This window comes from Penaeus monodon, chromosome 12, assembly GCF_015228065.2.
Source record: "Penaeus monodon isolate SGIC_2016 chromosome 12, NSTDA_Pmon_1, whole genome shotgun sequence".
Classification (NCBI taxonomy): domain Eukaryota; kingdom Metazoa; phylum Arthropoda; class Malacostraca; order Decapoda; family Penaeidae; genus Penaeus; species Penaeus monodon.
The window spans coordinates 7,304,969-7,312,427 of record NC_051397.1 but is presented as its reverse complement, the minus strand read 5'-3'; the positions used below and the strand labels follow the sequence as shown (position 1 = coordinate 7,312,427).

The window sequence follows — 7,459 nt, the reverse complement described above, 5'->3', positions numbered from 1 at the left end:
AAATAATTAATGTAAATTTGAAATCACACACTTTGGATTAGGAAATAAGGTGCTGTAACAAAATTGAAATTACATATCATGAATGTTTCTCCTTAATGTCTTTTTTACATTTCACAGCTACCCAATATATATGCGGGGATATTATTGATAACAAAGTCTAGTATTTTGACAGACTTCTTTCTTTTGATATATAAAATTTTATGTTTTTTTAAATGGCAATGGCCTGTTTAAAAAAAAATAAATTTAGATAAATGTTTTCTTTTCCTTCTAGAATTCTATATCTCTAGTTGATTAATTTCAAAGGCAGCAGATACTCAGCAGTAATACATTTTACAAAATATATATGCATGGTACCTAAGTAGTCTTTAAACACTGCGTCGGTAATGCCACGAATATCATGATGACGATCTTGAATGGTAAAACACTCTTCCGTGCTAATACTGTGAGTTCGGATGTGGGCTGCTTGCAGCTACATCGACCTCAAGAAGGCATTTAATACAGTGCTTTATGAATCACTGGAGATCCTGAGACTAAGAGGCATTCCAACAAGGATTACTGGGATTAATAGCAAGCCTTTTATACTGGACGAAGTGCTGTAAAGTGTGGGTGGGGGCCTTTTTGAGCTTCTTCACTGTTAGTTCAGGAGTGAAGTAAGGCTGTGTTCTTGTACCAACTCTTTTCAAACACTTGCATGGTCTGTACTGGGTAGATTTACTGTTCAAAGTAACTGTAGAGCAACTCTGGGCAATATAAAGGGTTTACCAATCTTTACTTTGCTGATGATATTGCTATTCCATCTGAGTCTTTGAAAACCCTAGTGGGGTCTCTTGATGCAGTTAGTAATGAAGCAAACCCCCTGGGGCAAGAAGTCTCTAAGACCAAGACCCAGGACTTTGGGGGCCTGCTAGATCCTTTCCCAATCGGTTACGTGTTGCTGTGAGAACACTGAGGTCACAAAGTTTTATATACAAGACCAGGACGTCACTAGACGGTTTGGCCTGGCATCAAGAGTATTTGGAGATGCTGATACCTGTGCAGAAGGACCAGGCTATGTGTCTTCAAGGCCCTGATACTGCCATAAGTGAAACCTGGACGTTATCTAGTGCCTTGGAATCACATCTTGATGCCTTTTGTAACAGGTCTTTGCGCTGGATCATGGGGTACATTTGGCGGGTCCATGTGCCCAATCAACAACTGCATCATGAGACTGGTACAGGACCTGTTACTTGCACAGTCCGCGATCGCTAATTTAGGCTATACGGTACCTGGCTCGTTTCTCACAAGATGATTCTCCCCCACCAGGTTGTCTCTGTTCGACAACCTGGGTGGAGGAGGCCTGTGGGATAAACTAGGAAGTCGTGGTTTGGGCAGATTGATAAAAACCTGTTTTATATATAAAATATAATATAATATTTTATATATATATATATATATATATATATATATATATATATATATATAATATATATAATATATATATAAATATATATATATATATATATATATATATATATATATATTTTATATATATATATTTTATATAAAATATATATATATATATATATAAACAGGTTTGATCAATTGCCCAAGCCACGACTTCCTAGGTCATCCCACAGGCCTCTCCACCCAGGTTGTCGAACAGAGAAAACCTGGTGGGCAGAATCATCTTGTGAGAAACGAGCCAGGTAAACCGTTATAGCCTAAATTAGCGATCGCGGATTGTGCAGTAACAGGTCCTGTACCAGTCTCATGATGCAGTTTTTGATTGGGCACATGGACCCGCCCAACTGTACCCCATGATCCAGCGCAAAGACTGTTACAAAAGGCATCAAGATGTGATTCCAAGGCACTAGAAACGTCCAGGTTTCACTTATGGCAGTATCAGGGCTTTGAAGACCCCATAGCTTGGTCCTTCTGCCCCGATATCAGCATCTCCAAAATACTCTTGATGCCAGGCCAATCCGTCTAGTGACGTCCTGGTCTTGTATATAAAACTTTGTGACCTCAGTGTTCTCACAGCAAACACGTACGATTGAACAGGATCTAGCAGGCCCCCAAAGTCCGGATCTTGGTCTTAGAGACTTCTTGCCCCAGGGGCTTTTCTTCATTACTAACGCATCAAGAGGGCACCACTAGGGTTTTTAAAGACTCAGAGGAATAGCAATATCATCAGCAAAGTAAAGATGGTAAAACCTTGATATTGCCAGAGTTGCTTACAGTTACTTTGAACAGTAACTCTACCCAGTATCAGACCATGCAAGTGTGAAAAGAGTTGGTACAAGAACACAGCCTTATTCACTCCTGAACTAACAGTGAGAAAGCTCAACAGGCCCCCCCCACACTTTACAGCACTTCAGTACCAGATACAGGCTTGCTATTAATCCAGTAATCCTTTTTGGAATGCCTCTTAGTCTCAGGATCTCCCATGATTCATAATGCACTGTATTAAATGCCTTCTGAGGTCGAGTAAGCTGCAAGCAGCCCACATCCGAAAATCACAGTATTAGCACGGAAGAGTGTTTTACCATTCAAAGATCGTCATATGATATTCGTGGCATTACCGACGCAGGTTTAACGAACTACTTAGGTACTCATGCATATATATATGTATATGGATTAATGCTGAGTATCTGCTGCCTTTTAAATTAATCAACTAGAGATATAGAATTCTAGAAGGAAAAGAAAAAATTTATCTAAATTTATTTTTTTTAAACAGGCCATTTCCATTTAAAAAATATACATTTTATATATCAAAAGAAAGAAGTCTGTCAAAATACTAGAGCTGTTGTTATCAATAAAATCCCAGCATATATATTGGGTAGCTGTGAAATGTAAAAATGACATTAAGGAGAAACATTCAGAATATGTAATTTTAATTTTGTTACAGACCTATTTCCTAATCCAAAAGTTTTGTGATTTCAAATTTACATTAATTATTTAATCCATATTGACAATGATAAATATTTCCATAATAAAAATAACAAAAAAAAAACTAACATTTATCATTAAAATTAGTCACTAAAGCTAATCAGTCCGTCCTATGTACATATCTATTTCTTGTCTGGATTGGCCCCCATTGTGGGATCTTTCGAGGGGTAGTGGATGATGCCATTTTGTGAGGGGAGGAGGGGGTCCTACACCTGGGATGGGAGGTGGCTGGGGAAGTATGTTGGAGGGGAACTCCTGGTGGGGGGCGAAGTGGGGCACGAAGGTGTGGGGGAAGAAAGGAGGGGGCTGGAGGGGTGGCAGGTGACCTGGAGGAGCAGGGGGAAACCCTGGGGGGGGACGTGGGCCAAGGGGACCACTCACAGGAGGAGGGCCTCGGGAGGCTGCCTGGAGGAGGGAAAAGGAGGTCTGGGAGGAGCTTGGCCTGGAGGCATAGGGGGTCGGATTTATGGTTTCCCAGCGACAGCTTTGGGCCTGTCCTGGTGGGAGGGGGTTTTGCTGGCTGCCTGTGAGGGGAGATTGAAGAAGTTGTTCTGAAGTTCCCCTGGAGGTGGAGGTAGTGTGGGCAGGCCCGGAAATGGCTCCAAAGGTTTTGGAGCCACCCCCTCTCCCTCAAGACCTTCAATGCCCCCCAATGCCAAGACCACCTTGTCTGGCCTGCGGGCCCGGGCCCCATTTTATGTTGAGCCGCCTTCCCTGAATGATAAGTTGTTGAAGGTTGCGCTCTGCAGCAAGTTCTGCAGCAGAAGTGTGGAAAATTGCACAAAGGCATACTGCTGCTTTGCCCCCACATTTACACTGCGTAGCTCCCCATATGGTAGAAATGGTCTCGCAAAAATCCTTCTCACCAATCCTGTCACCTAGGTACCACAATACAATGTAGTGATGGACTTTTCCTCTTGGGGGTTCCAGCCTGGGCATGGCTGCAGCCCTCTTCAGTAACTTGTCAGCAACAGGATCATTGACACCATAGTAACGGTCCTTGATATTCTGATCCAAGCCAGAGGGGTCATCAGGGTCAGTGGGCTTCCATGCGGTACGGACATTCTTCACCTCGTTTGCATTCACCTTCACCCAGAATGAGCAAATGTGGGGCCGGTTCCGCTTGTAGTATGGTGTTGTACGAGCCAGAAAGCAGGAGCATCTCTGAATGTGTTTTGTTTTGCCTAAAAATCCTCCTGCTGTGCTACCATCAGAGTAGCGCCATCTGTTTCTCCATGTTCTGGATGTAGAACTCTTTATTGACATCACTTTGGCATCTCATCTGCTAGGGGTAAGAGCTGAGTCTCGTACCTGTGGGTGAAAGTTTTTTCTTGTATCATATTACAAGTAAACATATACTAAGAACAGTAAAGTAATAATAAAATCCCCCCTAAGAGTTTTATATCAATCTACCTTTGTTCTATATTTACAAGTCCACAAAACTTCTGGGAGGTTTATTGACTTATCTGGGAATTTCCATGCTCAAAGTTGTATTCCTGGCAACCATGTTGTAACAGAAAATTTAATATGTGAAAAAAGAAATTTTAATTACACAAAAGTGTTACATAGTTTTATTTTTCTTGCACTGAGTAGTAGACTACCTTAAAGAGACGATATGGTGTCTGTGCAAAGAAAACAGTCTATTACTACTTGGATAATGCAAATCAAATAGCAAATATGGACATTGGAAAATGGCAAAAAAAAAAAAAAAAAAAAGCTTATGAATAAAAAGAGTAAAAACATTGCAAATAGGAGGCATAGAGTCTTATCACTGCCCAGCCTACAAGCCATCGCCCACTAGAGAGGCTACTCACAGAAGCCTAATACCCAGACATTTGGTTCATGTGATTTCCATGGGAAAAACCAAATTTTATATATATATATATATATATATATATATTATATATATATATAAATATAATAATATATATAATGTAATAATAGAATATAAGATAAAAAGGAATAGATATATATATAATATATAATAAAATATATATAAAGATATATATATATAAACTATATATATAATAATAATATATGATATAATATATATAAAAAATAGATAAACACAAAAATATACATAAACATATATACATATATATAATACATATATATTAAATAATATAAAACATATAATATCACAAAATATAATACTATATAATTTTCTACAGATATCTAATATATATCTACAATAAAATATATAATTTTATATATAATATATATATAATATAATATATATAAAAATATATATATATATATTTATATATATATAATATATATAATTTATATAATTTTAAAACATACACATATACATACAATATCAATACAATAACATATACATATAAATACACATTAACATACACATACACCATACATATACACTAATATACACATTACATATACACATACATATACACATACAAAATACACATACATTTTACACATACATTTTTACCATATACCATACCCATACCTATACATATTTTTGGGTGTGTGTGTGTGGGGTGTGTGTGTGTGTGTGTGTGTGTGGTGTGGTGTGTGTGGGGTGTGTGTGTGTGTTTTGGTGTGTGTGTGTGTGTGGGGTGTGTGTGTGGTGTGGTGTGTGTGTGTGTGTGTGTGTGTAAGTAAACTCATACCCTTTGTTGTTGATGAATCAAGAAAAAATAAAATTACCTGTCTGTATGCATATAATTTGCTATAAACCCATCAGAATATACAATCCATAATTTATCACACTAATACAGCTCTAAATGATATGTGAAATTTTTAAATAAATAATCCAAACTACTTTACTTTGTACAAAAAACATATTTTTTAAGACTTGTAACATACAGAAAGCACACTCTCACTAAGTTTTAATATTTTACTTTATTTTTTCCCATACATGCAATTATAACTTGATTATGTTTGCTTCTTTCTTATCATTTTATGTGTCAAAAGGCTCAATGGATAAGGCATCCAAATTCTGATGTAGTGTTTGGGAGTTCCATACCGTAGTGGGACAGTGGGGTGTGACAAACTAGAGAACCCATAGGGTGAGGCTACATATCAAAGGATGTCTGCCCACATTATCGTTATTTTTATTACATTAAGTACAACAATAATAGGTCTAAAATCTATGTGGTGAGTTTCGTTACCCTTTAAAAATTCTCCTTATATTATACAGTTCTCTTTTCTAAACAACTAATCTGAAAGTTAACACTGCATTTCAACCATGGTAATTTATCCCTAGAGTTAACAGCAAGATATTTGGTTGATATCTAAAAATATATATTAATCTAAAAAGCTATATAACCTGAGTGGGGAGCCCATACTCCAGATCCAGAAGGAGGTCTGGCATACATTCTTGATTTTGGCACATGTCTGGCACACCTCTGTCTTCTTTAATCTCATTCTCGTCCTGGACACCTGAAGAGAATTAGAATTAGTACCAAAATGGTACTACTCTCTCTACAAATCAGTCCAGATGCAATCCCAAAATGGAACAATTTTACAGTTTTGCTAATCGTATCTAATTTTGATAGACAATAGTATGGCAATTTTAAATTTTATAGTTTCATATATTTACAACATTCTTCCACTTCTACAGAGATCAGTACTATTTTCAGCAAGAGGTTTTGTAAAAAAACTGTTCAAGTGAAAAACATCTACACCTACAAAATGTTCACTAGTCTAGGCAGAAAAATATTTTGCAATGAAGAAGAAAGGTATGCCATAAAACATATACAAGACACATATGTTTAATCCATTGGATCTGGGTGACAGGAATGGCTCATCATAAAAAAAATATTAACTTGTGCAGGTGAAAAGGGAAAGTGTCATGGAAAAATTGGCTGAGGGCCAGGGTGAGGAAAAATTTTGTCACAAAATACTGATGGGAAGTTGCAGATGACTAGAAGAGAACCAGTTCAAGGTCACAAATTGAATTGAATATAACAAAAATATATAACAACAGCACAGGAAACATAGTGTCATTTATTGTTATTGTTACTGAAAAGCACTGTAGACTGCTTAGATATATAATATTGAGTTTTTTCAACAAAAAAAGTCTATTACCATCTTGACACAGCATGGCAATACTGACCTCTGAAAATAGCAAAAAAGCAAAAAATGTATCGGAGTGTTTATTTAGGCAAAACCCACAAGCCATACACACAGTCAAAACTTTAGTAAGCCCAATAACCGGATTTTTGGTCCACATACGCCTGGATCAAATGGGTTTAAACACGTGTGTATGAGTGTTTATCAATATATATACACACATGTATAATAAATTTATTGCAACTTATTTGTCCCCTTAGAGCTAAGAATTATTGCAGGCTGATATTTGCAGCATTTCTAATAAAGTTAAGAATACAAATAAAAAGGGAAACAAAAATTAAACAGGGGTTTTATCACTTTTCTTGCTACAACATTAACCCAACCTAACGGGCATGGCATGTACGTACATGCCATGCCCACTGTGAGTTTACTTTATTGTTTTAACACACAGAGGGATACACTTGTAATAAGTCACCCAAAGAGCCAATTT

At 37.0% G+C, this 7,459-nt stretch overlaps 1 pseudogene; it reads right to left on the bottom strand.

Annotated features, from left to right (window-relative positions):
- Positions 1-2,979: 2,979 nt before the first annotated feature.
- Positions 2,980-6,321, bottom strand: LOC119579764 (annotated as a pseudogene).
- Positions 6,322-7,459: the final 1,138 nt, after the last annotated feature.